A 27,583-nucleotide genomic window follows, 5' to 3' on the forward strand; every position below is an offset into this window, starting at 1 on the left:
AGACCCCGAATAGCCAAAGCAATCTTGAGAAAGAAAAACGGAGCTGGAGGAATCAGGCTCCCCACTTCAAACTATACTACAAAGCTACAGTAATCAAGGCAGTATGGTAATGGCACAAAAACAGAAATATAGATCAGTGGCACAGGATAGAAAGCCCAGAGATGAACCCATGCCTATATGGTCACCTAATTTACAACAAAGGAGGCAAGAGAATGCAATGGAGAAAAGACAGTCTCTTCAATAAGTGGTCCTGGGAAAACTGGACAACTACATTTAAAAGAATGAAATTAGAACACTACCTAACACCATACACAAAAATAAACTCCAAATGGATTAAACACCTAAATGTAAGACCAAACACTATAAAACTCTTACAGGAAAAATAGGAAAAACACTCTCTGACATAAACCACAGCAAGATCTTTTTTGACCCACCTCCTAGAGTAATGGAAATAAAAACAAAAATAAACAGATGGGACCTAATTAAACTTCAAAGGTTTTGCACAGCAAAGGAAACCATAAACAAAATGAAAAGACAACCATCAGAATGGGAGAAAATATTTGCAAATAAAACAACAGACAAATGATTAATCTTCAAAATCTACAAACAGCTCATGGAGCTGAATATCAAAAAAACAAACAATTCAATTAAAAAATGGGCACAAGACCTAAATACATATTTCACCAAAGAAGACGTACTGATGGCCAAGAGGCACATGAAAAGATGTTTAACATTACTAATTATTAGAGAAATGCAAGTCAAAACCACATTGAGATATCACCTCACACCAGTCAGAATGGCCACTGTCAAAAAATCTAGAAACGATAAATGCTGGAAAATGTCTGGTGGAAAGGGAACACTGCACTGTTGGTGGGAATGTAAATTGATACAACCACTATGGAGAACAGTATGGAGGTTCCTTAAAAAACTAAAAATAGAACTACCATATGACCCAGCAAGTCCCACTACTGGACATATACCTTGAGAAAACCATAATTCAAAAAGAGACATGTACCACAATATTCATTGCAGCACTATTTACCATAGCCAGGACATGGAACCAACCTAAATGTCCATCAACAGATGAATGGATAAAGAAGATGTGGCATATATATACAATGATATATTACTCAGCCATATAAAGAAACAAAATTGAGCTATTTGTAGTGAGGTGGATGGACCTAGAATCTTTCATACAGAGTGAAGTAAGTCAAGAGAAAAATACCATATGCTAACATATATATGGAATCTAAAAAAATGGTTCTGATGAACCTAGTAGTAGGGTAGGAATAAAGATGTAGGCATAGAGAATGGACTTGAGGACATGGGGTGGGAGGGGGAAGCTGGGGCAAAGTGAGAGTAGCAGCGACGTATATACACTGCCGAATGTAAAATAGCTAGTGGGAAGCAGCAGCATAGCACAGGGAGATCAGCTCGGTGCTTTGCGATGACCTAGCCAGGTGTGATAGGGAGGGTGGGAGGGAGGCTTACGAGGGAGGGGATATGGGGATATATGTATGCATATGGCTGATTCACTTTGTTGTACAACAGAAACTAACACAGTGTTGTGAAGCAATTATTCTCCAATAAAGATGTATTTTAAAAAAATAAGGAAGAATTTATGAGAATGTATGTGTGCTCTTTCAAAAGTTTCATTCTGCTAACATATGTTTCCTCAATTTAGTCAGGCAAGGACTACAAACAGTGATCTTCAACATGCCTGATCTATCATCTGAAAGTACTTGAGATTATTGTTGCAACCAATGCATTGAAATGACTGTTAACTTTGTTTGGAAGCAAGGAAGTAAATGGGAATCAAAATAGGGAAAGAATGGTGAGTGGTATGCATGGTCATGACAGTTGTTCCACAAATACTACTTTGTATCAAACATTAACCAGGCACTATGCAATACACTAGGATGGGATTATATGGTCCCTACCCTCATGGATATTAACTGTAATGGCACGTTGACAATGACAAAACCATTTGCTAAACACTATGAAGTGTTCTGTACTGAATACCCTGGTAATATATGAGGGTCTCCTAAATAATAAATGCTGTAAGTTATTCATCACTTATCATGCATTATGCACTTATTCTTCACAAATCTTAGCTCATTCTGCCTTTGCTAACAACCCTATGAAGCAACTTTTATTACCATACTTCATAGGAAAATAAAATAAAGATCAGAAAAGGCTATATAGCTTTCCCAAGAGCATGAAGCTAATGAGTAGCAGAGCTGAGATTTGAACACAGGCCTCCTAATCCCCAAACTGATACTTAAGAAGCAGGAATGGCAAGTCAGTAGAGGCACCTCAGGTTTTATTTTGAGGATGCTGAAAGGCTCAACAGGAAAGAGTGGTGTGATTTATTACTAATGTCTGTTATGGGTGTAGAGTAGAAGAGTGACACATAACAGCACAAATACCATAATTGACATTGTATTTGAGACATGCTACCTCTCATGGCTGTACCTTGCCAGCAAAATGCGAAGATGAGGAGGGACAAAGGTGAAATATATGTTATGCTTAAATTAGGTGGGATTAGTAAAGTGAAGTAGAGATCCGGCTCAAACGCCACGTTCGCTTTAATTTTTTCTTTCTTTGTGAACATCAAGAGTTTATTCTTGGTTAGTTTGTCACAGGGCTAACCACAAACTTCACTGAGATGGTTGATATCACAGCCAGACTGCCACTAAATACAAATCTAATCTGTTGGTCTAATCTGAATGCAAACTTTTTTTTCTCTCATAGAACACAAAGAAGGGAAATGAGAATATCCTTCTTGAAATGAAACAACTCCTTTACCCAAAGAAAACAAAAAAATACTCCATAGAAATATTTAAATTTACAATTTAGTTTAAGCTGTCAGTTCCCTAGCTTACCACATATAGAATAAGTACATATGGGATATGAATGTTCTCCAACACAACATGGGTCTGCATCATGAAGGTAGGTAGTGCTTCAGTGTGGTTAGAAGACTCTAAGTCATAAACTCATATATCAGATCACTTTTTTTTTATAGGAATTACTAAACTCCACTAATTCACACTCAGGTTAAGATTTTATTCCTATACTGCACAGGTCTAGGGACAATACATGAAAAGCTCTAAACTCAATGAAGATGATACTTTTCTTTCACTTCTATGATTTTAGGATATCTATGAAATCTCTAAATTTTATTATAAAACAGTTTTAAATAAAATGAAACAGATACTAATCAAATCCTACCAGGAGTCCAAAACAGAGTGAGTTGTTATGATATACATAGGCTCACATGATTCTTGACTGAGTTGTGTTTCCAGTGGCTAAATGAATTTCAGTGATCGTTTATTCCTGAGGGTAACATGGATGGGATTACGCATTTGAACAAAAGTCTTAATTATGATACACTTACTGTGTTGTCAGTGTACACAAGCTTTTAATCACATTACTCAGGAAACAAATACAAAGCCAGGAGTCTGCTGTCAGCACAGTGATAGCTCTATCTGATCAGAGCCAAACAGATGACTGATTCTATTTGTCTAGCTCTGTCAGACATGTAAGTGTCACTTTCCAGAGGTGATGTGGTTGCTCGCACACTGTCAAAGGAGCCAACAGAGAAACAGTGGCACATCTTGGAAACTTCTCATCTGGTTGAGCTTCTCTCAGAAAAGTAATATCTGACTTATCTCTGTATATCTATTCATCTAGTGAAGGGCCTTGATATAGAAGGCATGCAATTATTATTTTTGAGTAATAACTATTCATTCCATAACTATTTAAGAATTCTTGTAATAACTACACTATATATGAAAGGAGTCTCCTACTTCTATCATTTCTGGGATTGGTAATCTGGTAAAGAGGCTATACTCCTGTTAGGGACTATCTAAGTACTTGATAGAATAAATTACAAATATAAGTGAAGTAAGAGTATGCATGCTTTGGAAAAAATGGGGGTAATTTTGCTGATAAATGCATCTTGATGTGCATTATACACAATTTCATGCAATCTTAGAAAAAAAAGGATTTCAAAAAGAGAAGTGTTCTCGATAGAAAATATTTTCACCAAAGTCTGCAAATTTGAAGCTTTCCTCTTACTTCTCTGTTAAGTTCTAATCCTCTGATACATTCCTAAATAAGTGTATGCATGTTTCGCTCTGGCTTCCATTCAGGCATCAGAGAGCCCCATATATTGTGTACCTCACCCCTCTCTCAAACTTCTTCCCCAAATTCCTCTTCCTTATGTGCAGCTTATTTTAACTAGGTGTTAAAACAGTATGATTTTGCTAATATCCATTAATATGAGCATAATTAATACGGTGATTTTCCAAGGAGCATTTGTTCTTTTTCAGGATAGTTGCTTACTCACCCATGTATATGTCTAATCACACAGTTTTAGGCATCGTGACAAGTATTCCTGGAGGTGGCCCTATGAACATGATGTACTCCTCTTGGCTATGACTAAATCTGGTCCTAGTTTTCAAATGACCCATGTGCTTATGTTTTCTATTAATTTTGTGAAAATGTTTTTTAAAAGACACTAGCTTAATATTAATTATAAATTCACTACACACTGCATTAAAAATACCCAAAGTATATGTATATAGCTCCAATTTAACCTCTTTCAGGAATGAATTTTCTGGAGACTATTACACTATGTGTAATATGCATTTTTTTTTCTTTTCTTTTTTTTTTTTTTTGGTACGCGGGCCTCTCTCACTGTTGTGGCCTCTCCTGTTGCGGAGCACAGGCTCCGGACGCGCAGGCTCAGCGGCCATGGCTCACGGGCCCAGCCACTCCTCAGCATGTGGGATCTTTCCGGACCGGGGCACGAGCCCGTGTCCCCTGCATCGGCAGGCGGACTCTCAACCGCTGCGCCACCAGGAAGCCCGTAATATGCATTTTTAAACTACCTTTATGAAACGTGAGCACGCCAATTATTCTCGGCAAACGAATTTAATTAGTTTACACAGTTTATCCCTCCTGAAAACAAAATTACTTAGAAATTAGAAAAGAGGAGAGTTTTAGAACTCTAGTCAAGAAGTTAGTGTACATTCCCGCATTCTGAAATTACCTCTATGCGGACTCACACTGAGAGAGCTACGTCCTCAGCAGAAGGAAGGAATTCAGAGAGCTTTCACTCCTCACAAGTACATATGCCTCCTTTGTCTCCCACCGATTTTAACAAACTTATCTCCACAGATACTTTGTTCCTCTTTCTTCTTCCTCTTAGTTACATTTTCATTCACCCTTTTCTAATGTGTAATTGACTATCTCCTGTGTGCCTGCTGTGCTGAGGCCCTGTTGAGCTGGAGGGATATTCACAGAGGGCACATGTCGTGTTCCATGTCTCTTGGGCATGTGTAGAACAGCACGTTGAAAACTGTACCTTGTAGCCTGAACCGTTAATAGGTTATGAAAGCAATTTAAAGAAGCATTAGAGAATTTCTTAAAACATGGAATAGACTGCGTGGGAATGGGGCCGAACACGCAAGAGAGCATTTCCTGCATAAGGGTAAAGGGTAACCACTGTTCAATAGAACTTTTGAGTCACTCTGTGTGTGTGTGTGTGTGTGTGTGTGTGTGTGTGTGTGTGTGTGTGTGTGTAGTAGGTTATAATGTGAAATATGTTACTCTGGTTCATAGTCAAAGGGTTCAGAAAGCCGCTTTAATTAAGGAAATGAGATGCAGTTGCGGTCTTCACAGCGGTAAAGTCTACTTCATCATCAAACGCAAATAGTGCTCCCTCTTTATAATCCAATATAGTGACTACTAGCCTTTCCCTCCTATGGCTAAACATGCCATAATATAATTTTTGATAGCTCATGTGACTAGTTTGTTTATGCAGCTATTCTTATAATGTTATTTTTAACCACACGCTATTCTTAATAAAGTTTAAACAAAAAGAGTGTTTCACACAGCTCACTGTATTCACTGGCATATCACAAAAATGAGAATCTTCTTTTGAATTACAGAGGGAGCTGACCTCAAGAGATTTAAGATCTCATATGATCAACAACTTTGCTTCCTTGCTACTTAGCCTGTTTGATCAAGAGTAAAGATAATCAAATACAAATTTAAAATGAAATAGATGTTAATAATATATGTATATTACCTCAATCCACACAGTTACTCATGAATCTAACCTAAGAATAAGGCTCTTTATCATACATTTTCTTTCAAGAAATTTATTTAATTAAGAACACCTTATTGCATATATATCAAGCACTAAGTGCACATAAACTAACTGCAAATAAGCAATAAGATTTCCTTGGCAATCTCAAATTAGCAATTCCATTTCCCCCACCACGTAGAAGTGGAATTTATTAATTTCTACACTGGCTATGAGAATCAGTACCCACTTGCTTTGCTATTTAGTCCTATAACTTTCCTGGGCTTCTAGGCAGCTATTAAACCTTGGAATTGGATTGGAATTCCTTTGAAAAAATTTGTCTTGGCATAACTCTTGTTTCTGTTTTCTTTGGTACTTGATTTCACCTTTTTGACTGCTTGAGTATATGCCCTTCTCTTTCACTTTCGGGAAGATATGAAACAATGTCGTTAAAATCTCTATCGCTTTTCCTGTCTCAAAGAGAGGAAGTTCTACCGCACAGAATTCTCCAGCATCTTCATTGCCTGTCCAATTCTTCCATCCCTACCTCCTTTTAAATTCTTCAATTTACTTAAAAAAGTAAAATGATGAATTTATCATAACTATTTCTGATTATCATCATCAGTATTCAATAATCTGGGCTATGCTTGTGGAAATATGCTTCCTGTGATATTCACGTGATTTAAACAGTTAAGGTTATGACTCCTTTTTCTTTTTTTTTTTTTTTTGCGGTACGCGGCCTCTCATTGTGTGGCCTCTTCCCATTGCGGAGCACAGGCTCCGGACGTGCAGGCTCAGCGGCCATGGCTCACAGGCCCAGCCGCTCCGTGGCACGTGGGATCTTCCTGGACCGGGGCACAAACCCGTGTCCCTGCATCGGCAGGCGGACTCTCAACCACTGCGCCACCAGGAAGCCGACTCCTTTTTCTGAAATGATGCTTTAAAATATTCAGCGACGTAACTCACTTCAACTTCAAATACTGATTTTCCATGACTCCCAAGAGATGGCAGTTATGGTTATTTAAACATGTAATGAACAATAATGTTTGTGTATAGGCAAGAAGTGGGGGGGGGGGTCCAGAGTTAACTTGACGTATGAATAGCACATACACAGATCTGAGCAAATAATAAGAATTTACTCTGGACAGTGATTATCAGCGGAACATTCAGTCCTGTTGCTCGTGTACCAGATATAGCTGCTTTGACATTGGGAGGGAGTACGCACGAGAGCATTTGCAGGGCTGCACGGAGTAGCCAAAGTTTTGAGGACAGAGTTCACACAAGGACAGCACTTTGTCAGAATTTAATATTTGGTGAACAAGCTGGTCTCAAATCTGATGTTAGTAATCTTCCAGCCAGTGTGGAGTCTGTCTTCCCGGCAGTGAAGTTACATGTGCTCTGCCACCATAAATACCCTTGCTGCACTCTCTCTTTTTTTTCTGTGAAGACTTCCTGTTCGGGTGAGTGCTCTGAAGCTGACTCTGTTGGCTTCTGATTTTCATTTGCCTCATTTAATTTTATATTAATGTATTCTTTAACTTCTACTTTTACCACAGGTGTTTTTATGGGTAGAACTGTGTTCCCCAAAAAGATATCTTCAACCTCCAAAGCCCTGATACCTTTAAATGTGACCTTACTTTGGCACAGGGTCTTTGCAGATGTAATCAAGTGAGGTCACAGTGGAATACAGTAGACCCTAAATCCAGTTTGACTGGTGTTCTTATAAGAAAAGGAGGAGAAACAGACACATGAGAAATACACCATGCAGCAGTGGAGACAGAGGTTAGAGTGATGCACCTCCAAGCCAAGGACACCAAGGACCGCCAGCATGTGTGAGAAGGTTAGGATTAAGCTGTTATTCTACAGGAACTCAGAATTTCAACCACCTTTATAGTTGTATTGACAAGAAAGAGACTGGGGACTAAAATAGCCACTAGAGGACTGAATGTGGAGGAGCAAGAGAAATACACACACACACACACACACACACACACACACACACAATAAAGAAAGAGAAGAAATGGTGAAACTTTGAGCCATGAAGTTGGGTTTCCTCCCTTCTGGAGGTGACAATTGGGAAGGTGACCGTGCTTTTCTTTTCTGAGATTAGAAGCTTAAAAATGTAGTGATTATATCTTGGATACTTTATGGTTTTACAAGAATCTAATCTAGGGTCAAGCAGGAGAGGTTGTGAGCAGCAGCTCCACAGCACCTCCGAGCCTTTGTCTTTTCTCTAATCCCAAAGTTAATCTTGGTTATGCATCGTGTAGGTCAATGCCAGGTCATATAGAAACGAAAGCCTACATCTGAAGAAGAAAATCGCTCTCACTAGGTTTCATTTTATTGTAGTCTTTATTATTTGCCTAGAAAAGTTCCCCTTCGAACAATCTCCCTAATAGCTCCAAGTTATCTATTTCATGATCTACAAAATCTAAATTGGCTCCATTCCTATTTAATATGACACTTTCTCCCCTTCCTCTTTCATTTCCTCTTCCACCACATTTTATACGCTAAGAAAAGCTCCCTGACTTATTGCCCCTAAAGTACTAACTAAATACTTCCCATAAAAATTTCATTAAATAAGGTATACAAAAAAGAGAAATTATCCCATGTATATACTTTAGATTTATTATCTTTCATTTGAATTTCAATTTATGTGAGTACATGCTCATTTTACCCTTTAAAGTGATAATATTTACAATATATATTATAAATAAAATAAATATATATAACATATGTATTTAAAAGATAGACTTGAATTACCAATCCAGAACTTAAAACTTCACTAATTCTCCCGTGAACAGCCTCATTGAGAAATTTCTGGTAAATCAATGTTTAGATAGCATATTGAAAAATAGCACAAATTAAAGGAAGCACAGTTATTGACCATTATGTGATACAACACCATGTTGCACACATTCTACCCTATACACAATATTATTTAATTCATTTACTGTGTCAGAGAGATGTGCCTGTATCTACTGAGACACACAGAATGCAAATACTTCCTGGGTTACAGAACTAGCAAGAGGAAAAGCTGGAAGATAAATTCAACTCTGTACTGCAACAAATCTATGTTCTTTCTGCTCTTCCATCTGTGTGTGTGTGTGTGTGTGTGTCTGTGTGTACCCACAAACATATACATCAGTGATTAAGAACACTGACTCGGGCTTCCCTGGTGGCGCAGTGGTTGGGAGTCCGCCTGCCGATGCAGGGGACACGGGTTCATGCCCCGGTCCGGGAAGATCCCACATGCCGCGGAGCGGCTAGGCCCGTGAGCCATGGCCGCTGAGCCTGCGCGTCCGGAGCCTGTGCTCCGCAGCGGGAGAGGCCACAACAGTGAGAGGCCCGTGTACCGCAAAAAAACAAAAAAAAAAAAAAAAAAAAAAAAAAAAAGAAGTTCCAACTCTTCCTTTTAGAGTCTTCAGTATAGTGTCTTTCCAAAAGAAATTGCAAGCTCTTTGGTTAATACAACTAATACTAATACATCAGTTCTTGTTTTTACTCTCAGCCTAAAGACATACTCACCAACAAGATGAAAAGCCATATAATTTATACATCACTTAATTTAGTCCAAAATGTCCCTAAGTGTCTGGCATCCGTATCTTTAAGAAAAACTTTGAGGATTAGTCTGTTACCTAAATCTTATCAGATATGCTTCACGGGCAAGGCATAAAAACTATTAGTAAAAGGGAAATCCAGTCTTTGGGCATATGGTTTAGGAATGTCCTCTGGACTATTAATGAACAAGTAATCAAGTTACCTTTCCTTTCCTTTTTTTTTCCTCCTCTCTTGTAGAAAAAGTACAGAGTAGTAGACCTTAACTGAGTAAAGGTGGGTTTTCTTAACTGTCTTTATTGATTAAATATTCAACAGTAAGCAGTGTAGAGCTGTGTTACCTGACACGATCAAATGAGCCAGAGCCTCTAAATCAAACACAGGAACAGCCAAGATAAATGAATGAAAACCCTCCTCTGTAAAACAGAGGCTAGAGACCAGATGCTCTCCCAGGTCCCTTGATGCTTTAATGCCGCATTAGCGGTATTAGCTTTGTAAAAATGGTAATGCCGTAGCGATGGAAATCAGGCACCACAGATTACTGCTCCTGCTACTTCAATCAGCAGAATAGGTTAAACTCTAAAAGTGATCTTACTAAGCATGAGATTTCTGAATGTTGAGCTGGGGAGAATTAATTTTGTTTATATCAAAAGTGTAATTATTTTGATACAAGCTATGATGAAATCTTCAATCAATATATAATTTAAAGAGACTTTTTGAAAGGTAATAGCAGAAAAGATTTTGGAAGGTCAACAAAGTTGTAGTAAAGCTATGTACTTGATACTGAACACTTCTTCACAGGTCACGTCATGTAAGGAATTTCACTAGTCGCCAGTGAAATATTGGGGCCATCTGCTGAATTCCATTGATAAGGTACTTTATTCAGTACACCCAGCTGTAAACTTTTGAACTATGGGAATTTTCATTTTGGGGTTTTCTGCACTCCATTATATATGTTATTTCCCAAAATATAGGCCTGAATAATTAAAGGATCCTCCAATATGATGGCAAATATACCTATAATATAAGAGGGTTTTTAACATATGCGGCAGTTGTTGGCAGTGCTCACAGCCATATCAGTGTGTGTTTGTGTGTGTGTGTCTGTGTTTGTGCTCCCCTAACCTCACTTCCAGGTTATCTACATTTGTATACCTGAAAGCTCTTTTGCTGTAACCTTGGAAGTTTAGGATAGAGAGGCAGGCTAGAAATACAAGGCAATTAACACCTCCCTGGGAGCAGCCCTCAACTAGTATTCTCAGAAATTGGGTCAATGCATCAGCCTGCCCTTGCCAGAAGTAGATAAATTGAGGCATGTGCTTTGCAGCATTTTGCAGGGAGAGTGAGTTTCAGTCATCCGTACGGAAGCCAGCTGTCATCCCTCCCCTTTGGCACCTTTCTATTTCCCTTCCATGTTCCATGCACTTTCCAGATAAACTATTTGAACTCTAATTCTGCTTCTGAAAGAACCAAAACTTAGATGATGTGCCTCTACATTCTTTAAATAAACATTTGCTTAGTACCTCATATGTTCTAGTTACTAGATATACAGCAGTCCCTGCTTTAATGGTGGATAAAAAGAAAAGGAGAAAAATAAAGAGAGGAAGGGAGAGAGGGAAGAAGAAAGGGATGGGGAGGGAGAAAGGAAGAAAGGAAGGAAACACAAGTGTGTGTGGAGGGAGGGAGGGAGGGAGGCAAAAGGGAGAGAAAACAAAGGAATAGGAAATCAAGGGAGTGCAGAGGATGGGGAATAGGGTTATGATGACCAGGGAAGACCTCACTTATGATACTGGAACAGAGGCAAGGAAATGAACAGGTTATTCATGTTAGTGTTGGTAGAAGAAATGTTCTTGGCTTAGAAAACGGTGGTGCAAATGTCCTAAATCAGAAATATGCTGACACTTTATATAAAAGAGCAAGGAGACCAACATGTCTAGAATGAAGTAAACAGGAGAGTAATAAGAGGAGGTCAGGGAATACTTTGCAGGGACAGCGTAAGGACTTTCGCTTGCATGCTGAGTGAAAAGAAAAGCCACAGAAGGTTCTGATAAGAGGAGTAATGTGATCTAATTTGAGTTTTAATGCCATCACTCTGGCAGTATTGCGAAGAGCCTGGGGGATTCTGGGCACATTTTGATGGCAGAACCAACAGGATTTGCTAAAGTGTTAAAAATGAGGTGGGGGGACTTCCCTGGTGGTTCAGTGGTGAAGACTCCATGCTCCCATTGCAGGGGGCATGGGTTCAAATCCTGGTCAGGAACTAAGATCCCACATGCCACGGCGTGGCTTAAAAAAAAAAAAAAGAGGTGGGTAAGAAAGGGAGGATTCAGGGATAATCCTAAGGTTTTCGATTTCAGTAGCTGGATGGCAGGAGATAAGGGAAACTACAGAAGGACCAGGAATTTGATTATGGACATGTTCAGTCTACAATCTCTTTGAAATCCAAGTGAATAAGTTAAGTATGCACGTAGACCTAAGAATCTAGGATTTCTTAAGAGTTAAGGGCTGGAGATACACATTTAAGAACTGTCAGCATGGAGAGGTAACTTGAAAGCCCTAAGAACTGATGAAATCATCTGGGGAGAGAATAAAGAAGAGAACACTTCTGAGGACTGAGCCCTGAGCACATCAATATTCACAGGTTTTGGATGATGAGGATGAGACAGCAAAGGACACTGAGAAGAAGCAGTGAATGAAGGACAAAAGGACCAAAACATAACAGTCTGTATTTTTGTCTACTTTTCTATAAGTTAAAAATTTTCTGAAATAGACATATATTCCTGTTATTTAAAAAAATTAAACAAGTAAATTTTTGTGCTCCCACAATAACTAAAATATAATACAATTTTTTAAACTAAAGTCCACAACAATTTTCTTACTATTATGTAAAATCTAATATTACTGTTAAATATAAAATTAAAAAAAATTTTTTTCTGTGAATGAGGTTATAGACCACATATATTTAGATTTCTCTAAAACAGCTATTACCAGGGAATATATGAAGCTAAAGTTGAGATAAATGTGGTTAACTTCAAGTTGTAATGTACATACGAATCATCTTGTAAGCCTACTCATATATATTTTTTCAGATTGACGAGATCCAAGAAGGAATCTGCATTTTAAATAAGAATCCTGAGAATTTTCATTTTACAGAGGAGAAAAACAAAACAGTCTCCGAGGGATTAAGTTATGTAAGTTCTCACAGCTACTAAGCAGTGAAATTGGTATCTAAATGCAGATGATAGAAGCAAAATACATAATTAGGGATTAAAGGAACGCATCATTCTTTTAGAAAAAGCTGAATAACTTTAAATAAAAATGGCATAATCTACACACATGATCAAAAAAAAAGGTCATATGAAAATGCTTGCTTTATAAGGCATAGCAGTATAATGGAAAATGAAGAAAGTCTGTGATTTTGCACCCAAACTCTACCATTTAGTAATTGTGTGGCAATAAGCAATTTGCCCGACCTACCTAAGACTCAATTTCTTCATCTGTAAAACAGAAACATCTATCCTCACAGTGCTTACAATGGTTTCAAAACTCAACTAAAACATTGATTTCTTAATCTAGAATGTGCTGTAGTTCTGAAGTGTGAAGTCATCATATATGTATACTAAATGTGAATTACTGTACACATAAAAAATTATTAGAAACAAAATTAAACACTTCCCAATAAATGGATGCAAACCAAATAGCCCCTTATATTCAGACGTAGCTGAGTATAAGCACTGTTTGTAGAGAGGTGAATTTCTTCTTCAGTAGTCCCAGTCATGTGTCGTTCTCCATGGCTTGGTCTGGCGCCTCCTGGGACCCATTCACACTATCTCCAGGTTCTAAGAACTGGGATCTTTACTTTTTCCCTTTTAGTCGTTAGGAGAGACAAGCTTCACTCGATTTGACTCTGTGAGAAAGTTCTTGTCTTCTGCAGGTCTATCGCAAGATGTATACAATTGTGAAAGGTGAACAGAATGAAATCTTTCAAGAAGTAATGGTCACCTTCCATATTCTAGCCAGTGTGTCTCCAGAAACATCAGCAAGATCATTAAGGCATTATTAATTTCACAAAACATTAAAAATATAAACGAATTTAATAATTGGCCATGATCCCTTGGCCACCTTTAAATTAGCATCCATCACCTACATAGACATCCACATAGACATGTGTCCATGCTTTGTGAATAAATTAGGCTCACTTCCTTTAGCACTTTACCATTCATTTGCCACTTTAAAAAAAAATAATAAACATCATACCTCAAGAAGTAATTCTTCATATAAAGACGTTAGTTAACATCTATTCATTAGCTAAGAAACAGGAAATTATTTTTAATGGATCAACCAACTTAAATGCCAACGGCACAACTTGTAAACATTGCTGAAAATCTACGGGGAAAAGGGACAAAATAAATAATGGCAGAACTGACAATATGTCTTCACCTTTATGAGTGCTATGTGCCAGACACTGTGACATGTACCCTTTGGCTGCATCATTCAATTTAATGATCAAAGCAACTTAAGAGTATTATTTAATTATGCATAAATAGAGACACAGAATTTTATTTATTTATTTATTTTGCGGTACGCGGACCTCTCACTGTCGTGGCCTCTCCCGTTGCGGAGCACAGGCTCTGGACGCGCAGGCTCAGAGGCCATGGCTCGCGGGCCTAGCTGCTCCGTGGCATGTGAGATCTTCCCGAACCGGGGCACGAACCCGTGTCCTCTGCATCGGCAGGCGGACTCTCAACCACTGCGCCACCAGGGAAGCCCGAGACACAGAATTTTAAAAGTTAACAATTATGTAAGTTCACCTAGACAGTAAATAGTGGAACCAGATTTTCATCACAGGTGAACCAATTCCAGAACTTTCCCTTTTAACCATTGCAACCTACCATCTCCAGTTGTCTCTAGTGTGCTTTTTCATGAGTTGGAGGATATTATCATTCTCCCATTGGTAATTAACAAAATGGTAAATAATATTAGATATTTATAGCTTATCATTATCATTACTATTCCTAGTAATAGGAAATTTTTGATTTGAAATAACTGTAACAAAATACCTACTTTTATTTTTAGTCACCTGAAGATATCTTTCATAGGTTTGGTTTGGAACAGTGACTAAATCTATCCATATTATATACTTTGACCCTCTGGAAACCATATTTAATTTTAGGATTTCAGGAAAAGTTCTTTTCTATTAGTGCTGGATAAAATCTCTAGAGTTCATCCAGCCAGTTCATCTTCTTGTTTCCTTGAAATTCTTAATTTCAAGCCATCCCAAGATGACTGCAGTTCAAAGAGCTTTTGGCAAGGGAAGCCTTAGACACAAGTTTTAGATTACTTCTCCCCACCCTAGTTGGTAAAATGGGAAAATCCTGTATTGACTACAATTGTTCTGTGAACACACAGGAAGGGAGAAGCCATTTATTCAAACAGATTCTTCTAACTTCAATTGTTCCCCAGTGGAAAAACAGGCACTTTGAGAAACTCATTCCCTTTTTCCAGACCTCTTGGGAAGTTTGCAAGAGCTACTCCAATGTGCTAAATGGCACCCTAGTTAACTCTGAAAATGCACGTACCTAACAAAATACCCCACTCACTTTTCAGATGTAGTTATTCTTTAGGGAGAACATCTAATTTAATATTTTATTATGAGTTTCTCTTGGTGGTTCACTTTATAGCTCTTTAGTTGCTATAGCTATAAAATGATCTAGATTAGCATAGAGCAGCCCAAGACAGCACTGTAAAGAACCCTGAAACATTTTCCACAATAGTGTAATTCCTTAGACTATGAAACATGGAAATATAGTCACTTGAGTGCTGGATGCCTTTCAAATGTAATATTATGAGAACTTTGCTTTTATTGTAGGATACGTACAAAGAACTCATAATGAACTTGTAGTCTAGTAGCTGACAAAATGAAAAGGGCCTCAGCCCCAGATTCAATTAACATATTATATCTTTATTGACGTGTAGAAGTATATTGCCTTGATTTAAATAAATCTCATCATATTTCCATTTGGAGCACAGAAATTTCAACATCTTATATGGATGTCCATGCTATATTTTGATTAGCAGGAAAATACTATAACAGGCAAATTTCATACGTAGTGCCTAATGTGTTCTCAACTATAATAAACTCTTCAAAATCTTTATTGCCTACTTGACTTTCTGACATTTAACATTTTCTTACTGGTTCTTCATTTCCTTTCTCTCAATTTCCTTCTCTCTCTCTTTAAGCACATGTATGTACAAATTTATTCATTTTCCCCCAGTCATTCCTTCAGGAAAACTGGTTACTTACTGGACTTCCCCAGTGGCACAGTGGTTAAGAATCTACCTGCCAATTCAGGGAACATGGGTTCGAGCCCTGGTCTGGGAAGATCCCACATGCTGCAGAGCAACTAAGCCCATGTGCCACAAACACTGAGCCTGCGCTCTAGAGCCCGCGAGCCACAACTACTGAGCCCATGTGCCAGGACTACTGAAGCCCGCGTACCTAGAGCCCGTGCTCTGCGATAAGAGAAGCTACGGCAATGAGAAGCCCGTGCACCACAATGAAGAATAGCCCCTGCTCGCGGCAACTAGAGAAAGCCCGTGTGCAGCAACAGAGACCCACCGCAGCCAAAAATAAATAAATTCATTTAAAAAAAAAACAACAAAACTGGTTACTTACTATGAGCTATGCAGCATATATGTTATGGAGGCCTACGTTTCTTATTTCCTTCTTAGAGAAGATCATAGGAAAGTGCAGTACAGCTAAATCCACGTGAGTAAGTCTTTACCACCACCATGTCTGGCCAGCAATTAATATTTGATGTCTAAGCCACACTAAAATGGACATAAATAACTGAAATATCTTGTCCCAGAGACTTCCCAGAGCAAACTGTCATTAGGTCAGGCTGGGTCAGACAACATCACTTCATCAGGCTATTTTGGGGTTAGCACCTCAGGACTACTCTAGTCCTACCTGTCAGTGCGGCAAAATAACAATAAATACTGCAAGTATACAGCAGCTTATATTTGAACAGTGCTTTATGTTCTTCAAAACACTTTTACATATCTCCTCTTTTCTTGTTGCTAATACTATGAAGTATAAGTGATGTAGACAAAACAAATGAAATATTATAGCCATCCTTTATACAAGGAAACAAAGACCAAGAAAGAATAAGTGATTTGCTCAAAACCCAACTAATAAGGATTATGGCCTAAGCCCAATTTCTGGTCAAATGTTCCTAATAAGATACTACTACGTGTCTGATTTACACAGGCACACTTAGCTATAACAGAACAGAAATTAAGAGTGAAGTTCTCACATCGGGGGAGCTGGTGGAGAGGTAGGGTGGAGATTTGGTACTCTGGTTGTACCAGCTTCTCAGGGGAAGGAGGAAGCAGGGCCTGCACCACAGGTGAGCAGTAAGCATGTAAAAAGCAATGACCCTCTAATTAACTTCTTGCTTTCATTTCACCTTGTTTCTCTAACACCTTCTGGTCAGAGTCTTAACAATCCATCTGACCCAAATTATCACAAAGAAAGAAAAGGAAACCCTTTTTAAAACTGTGTTCCACTCTCATGTTCATTGCAGGATTGGTCACCGTAGCCAAGACATTGAAACAACTAAATGTCCTTTGATGGATGAATGGATAAAGAAAATACATGAAATAGAATATCAGTCAGCCTTAAAAGAAGGAAACCCTGCCCTTTGTGACAGCATGGGGGGACCCGGAGGACATTATGCTAAGTGAACACAGAAAGCAAGTACTGCACGATCTCACTTATATATGGAATCTAAAATAGTTAAACACATAGAAGAGAGTAGAATGGTGCTTGCCAGGGTCTGTGGGGAGGGAGAAATGGGGAGGTGTTGGTCAAATGGCACAAAGTTTCCATTATGCAAAATAAGTCTTAGAGATGTACTATTTAGGAAGAAAACAAAGAATGTATTCCACTGCTCCCACCACTGCTCACCCTTGCTACACTTCTCAACTATCTTAATAGCTTCTAAAGATGGTCCTCTTGTTTGTTTTGGTAGTATCACTCACCCCACTGGACTTAATAATTCTTGAAAGGTCTGTCAAAATATTAAATTATGCATGTGTGTTTGAACATTTAACATATACCTCCTACACTGTTGTCTATATCAGGGGTCTGCACATTTTTTCTACAAAGGGCCAGCTAGTAATACTTTAAGCTTTGCAGATCATAAACTTTGTTGCAACTACTCAACTCTGCCATTATAGTACAAAAGAAGCTACAGAAAATATGTAAAGAATGAGCGTGGGGGCTTCCCTGGTGGCACAGTGGTTGAGAGTCCGCCTGCCGATGCAGGGGACATGGGTTCGTGCCCCGGTCCGGGAAGATCCCACATGCTGCGGAGCGGCTGGGCCCGTAAGCCATGGCCACTGAGCCTGTGCGTCTGGAGCCTGTGCTCCGCAGCAGGAGAGGCCACAACAGTGAGAGGCCCGCGTACCGCAAAAAAAAAGAATGAATGTGACTGTGTTTCACCAAGACTTTATTTACAAAATAGGTGGCAGGCTGGATTTGTCTGACAGATCTAATTTGCAGACCCTTGCCATATATAAAGTCAATGTCAAACCACAGGACATTTTTCTCCACCAGGACAACCTACAGGTTTTTTAAAAATAGCTTAATGCCTGTACATCTTCCTCATTGCCTACAGAAGGTCTGGAGTTCCTCTCTGTTTGAAGAGTCTCATGTTAATTACTTGCTTCAGAGGGGAGGTGCCAGCCTATGCTCACCATCCTCATAATTCCAAGCGCTTATTTCCATCTACTTTATTAGAATCTTCATATTTTGAAATATTCTATGTAGTATTTTCTTCATGTAGTCTATAATTTTTATTCTCTCTGATTTGCTAACGCACACAAAGAATTCAAGCTCCTTCATATTCTCAACCATGGCCACCATGTTACCTTCATAAAACATAATGGTCAATTCAACTTTCCTAACTTCCAACTCTCTACTCTCTTACTATACATACCTCCCAAACCTTAATATTGTACCATGCCTAAACTATGCATATCAGTAATTCTTTTCAAAATATTACTCTTTAGAGTTTCTGGTTCTGGCATATACATTCCTTAGTCCAGTAACTAGGCTCTTCAAGAAATTCTTTATTTGTTGAATTTTCAAACCTATATAATATAGTGTCTACTGCTCAAGGCTTGGCACAACGTACTTGTTTCCTCAGTTGGTGGTGTTACCATGTTACCACACCCAAAACTACTGGATTTCTCAGGCTTCCAGTGAGGGAGGAAGCAAGATGGACAGTGATGCACATCAACCGCTCAGTTCGGGGGTTTTCCGCTGAATAATCGTTCCAACTCTGCCAGTGCTGAGATCTCCAGTCAAATGATTCCTGTGCCCTTCATCCTTCACAATGTATATACTGACTAAAACATTAAAGCAAGAAGACTAAATGTTTGAAATTAGAGTAGCTTTTATTCACCCTCTACCTTAGATCACTATGGAAACATAAAATATAAGCCAACAGAACATTTTATACTTTTACTCAAGTAAAGCTATCAGCAAGAGAGAAAATCAAGTGTGGTCATTTTTACCAGCTAGTAATGAATCCTGTGATTTAGAAGCTCATAAGAAATAACAAAATTCTGCCATTAACCCAAATTCTCAGGCCAAAATATAAAGCATCTATGACCACTTCACAAATACCTCCCAATTTTATTTTTGAGGGATGTATTTGTTCATGAATCTAATTTTTCAAAATGGTATAAAATGTTAATGGGATACTTCATGCTAAAATGAATGCAATAGACCAATAAAACTGAATAGCTAGAAAATCGAACTTCTACATATGAGGTCACTCTTTAGTGGCTGTAACTTACTAGTGTCTGTACGCTTTCTTCTGTGGCTTATTTATATGACTTTTGTGACCTGACTCTTCCAGGAGCCCAAATTAAGTCAGAGAGATTGACACTATACTTCAATCCATCTCTAAATATCCCTTATGCCTTCACCCTCTATTTATTTTGTGGCATAATATAATTATGCTATAGAAGGTTGGACATTCAAAATATGTACATTTTATTTTCACTTTCAAATATGCTGTTTTAAAAATTAATTAGGGGCCTTCCCTGGTGGTCCAGTGGTTAAGAATTCGCCTTCCAGTGCAGGGGGACATGGGTTTGATCCCTGGTCGCGGAACTATGATCCTACGTGCCGCAAGGCAACTAAGGCCGCATGCCACAACTACTGAGCCTGCGTGCTCTAGAGCCCATGTGCCACAACTAGACAGCCTGCGTGGTGCCACTACTGAGCCCCACATGCTCTGGAGCCCACGCGCCACAACCAGAGAATCCCTTGCACTGCAACTAGGGAGAATCCCGCAATGAAGAGCCCACATGCCACAACAGAAGATCCACGTGCAGCAACTGGAACCCGATGCAGCCAAATAAATAAATTTTTTTTAAGTGAATAAAATAAAAATTAATTAGGACCAATCTGAATACCTTGTTTATTTATTTCTTTGTATTTGCTTGCTCATTATTCTATCTAGTTTAAGGAAGAATCTGAGTTGCCTTTACATATGATGAAATTGAAATATATAAATTAATACACAAAAACAGAGCTAGAGAAAATCCATATGCACACTGAAGATCGAAATAAGAGGAAATTTTGAGCACAGATATGTAAGACTCTTATTCCATATGAGTAACTCAAGATGTCTCAGAATGTGACTCTGGGCTTTTTGAAGTCCAAGTGAAAACAGCAGCATGATTTTCAGTGCTCTTAAGGAAAATACACTGTTTATCAAGGGACACTAAGAAATGTATGCCATCTTTGTACCAAAATGTTCATTGCAGCTCTGTTTACAATAGCCAGGACATGGAAGCAACCTAAGTGTCCATCGACAGATGAATGGATGAAGAAGATGTGGCACATATATACAATGGAATATTACTCAGCCATAAAAAGGAACAAAATTGAGTTATTTGTAGTGAGGTTGATGGACCTGAAGTCTGTCATACAGAGTGAAGTAAGTCAGAAGGAGAAAAACAAATACCGTATGCTAACCCATATATATGGAATCTAAGAGAAAAAAAAAATGTCATGAAGAGCCTAGGGGTAGGACGGGAATAAAGACACAGACCTACTAGAGCATGGACTTGAGGGTATGGGGAGGGGAAAGGGTAAGCTGTGACAAAGTGAGAGAGTGACATGGACATATATGCACTACCAAACGTAGGGTGGATAGCTAGTGGGAAGCAGCCGCATGGCACAGGGAGATCAGCTAGGTGGTTTGTGATCACCTAGAGGGGTGGGATAGGGAGGGTGGGAGGGAGGGAGATGCAAGAGGGAAGAGATATGGGAACATATGTATATGTATAACTGATTCACTTTGTTGTAAAGCAGAAACTAACACACCATTGTAAAGCAATTATACCCCAATAAAGATGTTAAAAAAAAAAAAAAAGAAATGTGTGCCATTTCATAATGATAGTAGTCCACTAATTATTATTATGGGATATTATTATGTGCCAATCTCTGTTTTGCTTAACTTCCAGGCATTAACTCATTTCATCTTCACAATACCTCGAGAAAGTAGTCATTATTATTTGAATTTGACAGATGAGGAAACTGAGGACTGTTGTCAAGAGAGGCTTATTAACTTACTCAAGCTCCCACAGCTGGTAAGAGGTGAGCTGAATAATGAACAAAGGCAGTCAGCATCTAAAGATGTTATACAGAGTCTCCTGTCACTTACATCTGAAAGAAATGCTTGAGGTCTTATGTAGAGGACTGAGGAATGTACTAAAATGTATCTCCAGCAACAACTGCATAAGGACAAAGATAATCAAGGGTTTCTTAAAGTATCTCTAGTCAAGGGACAACTGAGCAGCAAAATTCAAAGACAGCATGTAGAGGCTCACGTGGGGCTAGTATGAGCAAAAAGACCTGAAGAAGCTCTTCAAACTATTATTCCCTGAAATATGTGATTTCACTAGTAACCTTAACTCAGATACCTAACTATATTTAGACCAAGTCAGCTATGAAAGTGACCCAAGAGGTATTTTTAAGTACCTAAAAAATTCCATGGATTTTGCTAAATCTCAACTATTGTACTGTCTTTCCACACACTAATTCAGACATTTTTATTAAACAAACAAACAACTGGTACTCTGTTCCATTTTAGCAAGGTAAATAATGCCATGAGGCTAAAGAAAGAAAGAAGATACCATATAAAACAGGGCACATGTTTTACTACCGTTGAACTGATATACAGTATTAAATTAGGGTTTGGACTTCAAACTACATTTTTCAGTGTTTGTGGTGAAGGTGGAAATATACCAGTTCTTCAGGGTATGCAGCCACACATGTGATATGTGTTGCATCTGTAAATATATGAGTTTTATATCTCTGATGAGCGAGTAGGCATCCCATTTAAAGTTTATTGGTTAACCTTATGGCACACTTCTGTTATTTATGTCTGCCATTAGTGCATGGTGACATGATGAAAAGGTAACCAAGGGGTGCTTTAGCAGAACCAGTTACTTCCTCTTCTGGTCTCCTCTCCTACTGATCATCTTATTCCGATACTGATCATATTTTACCTAGTGAAACTGAATAGTTCAGCTCAAGTCTGTCACTTACTCTGCTTCTTGAGGAGCAGGCATGTCATTCTCAGCTCTATTACTACATGGTGACTGGCACAATACTTTGACCATAATGGGTGCTCAAGAAATGTTAGTCATACTAGATTAAGAGTCAAACATTCACAATTATTTCTAGAATGAAAGAAAACAATGATCAATACCAAAATAAACCAAACCTTTTGGGGATACAATAATATTTCTAAGCACTGACTAATAGATGTCTTTCTATTCCTTTCCTAAGAATCAGAAGAGGTCAATTCCTACTAAACAGGTTGAATCATATTTAATCAAAGAAGCTACTGAATTAAGCAATAATGCTCAGCAGAAAGATTTTAAGTGGATTTGCAGGAATGATAAAAATCCCTGAGTCAGAACTTGCAAATTCAGCAACTTACTTTATAAAGGGAAGAATGAACTTAAGGAAGAGCTGGCACATGATGGCTGAAGGCATATGTTTAACAGCCGTATGTTTTTTTTTTTGTTGTTTTGTTTTGTTTTTTTTTGCGGTACACGGGCCTCTCACTGTTGTGGCCTCTCCCGTCGTGGAGCACAGGCTCCGGACGCGCAGGCTCAGCGGCCATAGCTCATGGGCCCAGCCACTCCGCGGCATGTGGGATCTTCCCAGACCGGGGCACGAACCCGTGCCCCCTGCATCGGCAGGCGGAATCTCAACCACTGTGCCACCAGGGAAGCCCAACAGCCATATGTTTTGCTGAGTGCTCCCATTCCCAGTTTAATGGGAGCTCCAAGATGAAATTGCACTTACACTTGAGTGTTTAAGGTAAAACACTAAAATGGGGATCATATGCTCAAAATGATTTAGACACTCATCTTCTTGGGCATCGCTCTCTCTCTCTCTCTCTCTCTGGCAAAGAAATGCATTATGGAATCCAGGGCAATGGACTGAACTATGGAGGCAAGAGAAAAATGCAAATTCCAGACGGTACTGATACAGGTAAATAATAAGTACTTTTTAAACCAACAGCCTACATGAAAACCACAATATATTTTTTCTTAATAATCCATTCCGAGAAATAATGATTGTATTATCAGGTGGGTCTACATAGGCTTGTCTGGAAAAAAAAAAAAAAAAAAAAAAGCGGCACACTGTGGTTTTAATAGGTGAGCCCTATTCTTTTTTTAAATTTTTTTTATACAGCACATGCTTATTAGTTATCTATTGTATACATATTAGTGCGTATATGTCAATTAAATCTCCCAATTCATCCCACCACCAGCACAATTACCCCCCACTTTCCCCACTTGGTGTCCATACGCTTGTTCTCTGCACCTGTGTTTCCATTTCTGCCCTGCAAACTGGTTCATTGGTACCATTTTTCTAGATTGCACATATATGCATTAATATATTTGTTTTTCTCTTTCTGACTTACTTCACTCCCTGTGACAGTCTCTAGGTCCATCTACGTCTCTACAAATGACCCAATTTCATTCCTTTTTATGGCTGAGTAATATTCCATTGTATATATATACCACAACTTTATCCATTCATCTGGCAATGGGCATTTAGGTTGCTTCCATGACCTGGCTATTGTAAATAGTGCTGCAATGAACATTGGGACGCAGGTGTCTTTTTGAATTATGGTTTTCTCTGGGTATATGCCCACTAGTGGGATTGCTGGGTCATATGGTAAATCTACTTTTAGGGGTTTTTTTTGTTTTGTTTTGTTTTTTACTTTTAGTTTTTTAAGGAACCTCCATACTGTTCTCCATAGTGGCTGTATCCATTTACATTCCCACTAATAGTGCAAGTGGATTCCCTTTTCTCCACACCCTCTCCAACATTTGTTGTTTGTAGATTTTCTGATGATGTCCATTCTAACTGGTGTGATGTGATACCTAATTGCAGTTTTGATTTTCATTTCTCTAATAGTGATGTTGAGCAGCTTTTCATGTGCTTCTTGGCCATCTGTATGTCTTCTTTGGAGAAATGTCTATTTAGGTCTTCTGCCCATTTTTGGATTCAGTTGTTTGTCTTTTTAATATTGAGTTGCATGAACTGTTTATATATTTTGGAGGTTAATTTTTTGTCCGTTGATTCGTTTGCAAATGTTTTCTCCCGTTCTGAGCGTTGCTTTTTGCCTTGTTTATAGTTTCCTTTGCTGTGCAAAAGCTTTTAAGTTTCATTAGGTCCCATTTGTTTATTTTTGTTTTTATCTCCATTACTCTAGGAGGTGGGACAAAAAAGATCTTGCTGTGATTTATGTCAAAGAGTGTTCTTCTTATGTTTTCCACTAAGAGTTTTACAGTATCTGGTCTTATATTTTAGTCTTTAATCCATTTTGAGTTTACTTTTTGTGTGTGGTGTTAGGGAGTGTTCTAATTTCATTCTTTTACATGTAGCTGTCCAGTTTTCCCAGCACCACTTATTGAAGAGAATGTCTTTTCTCCACTGTATATCCTTGTCTCCTTTGTCATAGATTAGGTGACCATACGTGTGTGGGTTTATCTCTGGGCTTTCCATCCTGTTCCATTGACCTACATTTCTGTTTTTTTCTACCAGTAACATATTGTCTTGATTACTATAGCTCTGTAGTAAAGTCTGATTCCTCCAACTCTATTTTCTCCCTCAAGATTGCTTTGGCTATTCAGGGTCTTTCATGTCTCCATACAAATTTTAAGATTTTTTGTTCTAGTTCAGTAAAAAAATGACATTGGTAATTTGATAGGGATTACATTAAATCTGTAGATTGCTTTGAGTAGTACACAATATTGATTCTTCCAATCCAAAAACATGGTATATTTCTCCATCTGTTTATGTCACCCTGATTTCTTTCATCAGTGTCTTATAGTTTTCTGAGTACAGGTCTTTTACCTCCTTAGGTAGGTTTACTCCAAGGTATTTTTGTTGTTGTTGTTTCAGTGTTGAATGGGATTGTTTCCTTAATTTCTCTTTCTGATATTTTGATGTTAGTGTATAGGAATGCTAGATATTCTGTGCATTAATTTTGTATTCTGCAACTTTACCAAATTCGTTGATTAGCTCTAGTAGTTTTCTGGTGGCATCTTTAGGATTATCTATGTATAGCATCATGTCATCTGCAAACCATGACAGTTTTAGTTCTTCTTTTCTAATTTGTATTCCTTTTATTTCATTTTCTTCTCTGATTGCCGTGGCTAGGATTTCCAAAAGTATGTTGAATAATAGTGGTGAGAGTGGACAGCCTTGTCTAGTTCCTGATCTTAGAGGAAATGCTTTCATTTTTTTCACCACTGAGAATGATGTTTGCTGTGGGTTTATCATATATGGCCTTTATCATGTTGAGGTAGGCTCCCTCTATGCCCACTTTCTGGAGATTTTTTGTCATAAATTAATGTTGAATCTTGTTGAAAGCTTTCTCTGCATCAATTGAGATGATCACCTGGTTTTTATTCTTCAATCTGTTAATATGGTTTATCACATTGATTGATTTGTGTATATTGAAGAATCCTTGCATCCCTGGAATAAATCCCACTTGGTCATGGTGTATGATCCTTTTAATGTGCTGTTGGATTCTGTTTGCTATTATTTTGTTGAGGATTTCTGCATCTGTATTCATCAGTGATACTGGTCTGTAATTTTCTTCTTTTGTAGTATCTTCCTCTGGTTTTGGTAAAAAGGTGATTGTGGCCTCACAGAATGAGTTTGGGACTGTTCCTTCCTCTGCAATATTTTGGAAGAGTTTGAGAAGGACAGGCGTTAGCTCTTCTCTAAATGTTTGATAGAATTCACCTATGAAGCCATCTGGTCCTGGGCTTTTGTTTGTTGGAAGATTTTTAATCACAGTTTCAATTTCATTACTTGTGATTGGTCTGTTCATATTTTCTATTTCTTCCTGGTTCTATCTTGGAAGCTTATACCTTTCTAAGAATTTGTCCATTTCTTCCAAGTTGTCCATTTTATTGGCATAGAGTTGCTTGTAGTTGTCTCTTATGATGCTTTGTAGTTCTGTGGTGTCCATTGTAACTTCTCCTTTTTCATTCCTAATTTTATTGATTTGAGTTCTCTCCCTCTTTTTTTTGATGAGTCTGGCTAAGGGTTTATCAATTTTGTTTATCTCCTCAAAGAACCAGCTTTTAGTTTTATTGATTTTTGCTATTGTTTTCTTTGTTTCTATTTCAATTATTTCTGCTCTGATCTTTATGATTTCTTTCCTTCTACTAACTTTGTGTTTTGTTTGTTCTTCTTTCTCTAGTTACTTTAGGTATAAAGTTAGGTTGTTTATTTGATATTTTTCTTGTTTCCTGAGTTACGATTGAATTGCTATAAACTTTCCTCTTAAAACTGCTTTTGCTATATCCCATAGGTTTTGGATAGTCGTGTTTTCATTGTCATTTGTCTCTAGGTATTTTTTTTGATTTCCTCTTTGATTGTTGCTTAGCCTTTTGTTTAGCCTCCATAAGTTTCTGTTTTTCAATGTTTTTTTCCCTGTAATTGATTTCTAACCTCATAGTGTTGTGGTCGGAAAAGATGCCTGATATGATTTCAATTTTCTTAAATTTACCAAGGCTTGATTTGTGACCCAAGATGTGATTTATCCTGGAGAATGTTCCATGTGCACTTTCAAAGAAAGTGTAATCTGCTGTTTTCAGATGGAATGTCCTATGAATATTAACTAAGTCTCTCTGGTTTATTGTGTCATTTAAAGCTTATACTTCCTCATTAATTTTCTGTCTCCATGTTCTGTCCATTGGTGTAAGGGAGGTGTTAAATTCCCCCACTATTATTGTGTTACTGTTGATTTCCTCTTTTATAGCTCTTAGCACTGTCCTTATGTATCAAGGTGCTCCTACATTGGGTGCATATATAATTGTTTTATCTTCTTCTTGGATTGATCCCTTGATCACTACATAATGATCACTTCCTTGTTTGTTGTAACATTCTTTATTTTAAAGTCTATTTTATCTGAGTATTGCTACTCCAGCTTTCTTTTGATTTCCATTTTCATGGAATATCTTTTTCCATCCCCTCACTTTCAGTCTGTTTATGTCCCTAGGTCTGAAGTGGGTCTCTTATTTTTGAATCCATTCAGTGACCCTGTGTCTTTAGGTTGGAGCATTTAATCCATTCACATTTAAGGTAATTATCGATATGTATGTTCCTATTACCATTTTCTTGATTGTTTTACATTTGTTTTTGTAGGTCCTTTTCTTCTCTTGTGTTTCCCACTTACAGAAGTTCCTTTAGCATTTGCTGTAGAGCTGGTTTGGTGGTGCTGAATTCGCTTAGCTTTTGCTTGTCTGTAAAGCTTTTGATTTCTCCCTTGAATCTGAATGAGATCCTTGCTGGGTAATCTTGTT

Source organism: Phocoena sinus, chromosome 6 (assembly GCF_008692025.1).
Source record: "Phocoena sinus isolate mPhoSin1 chromosome 6, mPhoSin1.pri, whole genome shotgun sequence".
NCBI classification, from domain to species: Eukaryota; Metazoa; Chordata; class Mammalia; order Artiodactyla; family Phocoenidae; genus Phocoena; species Phocoena sinus.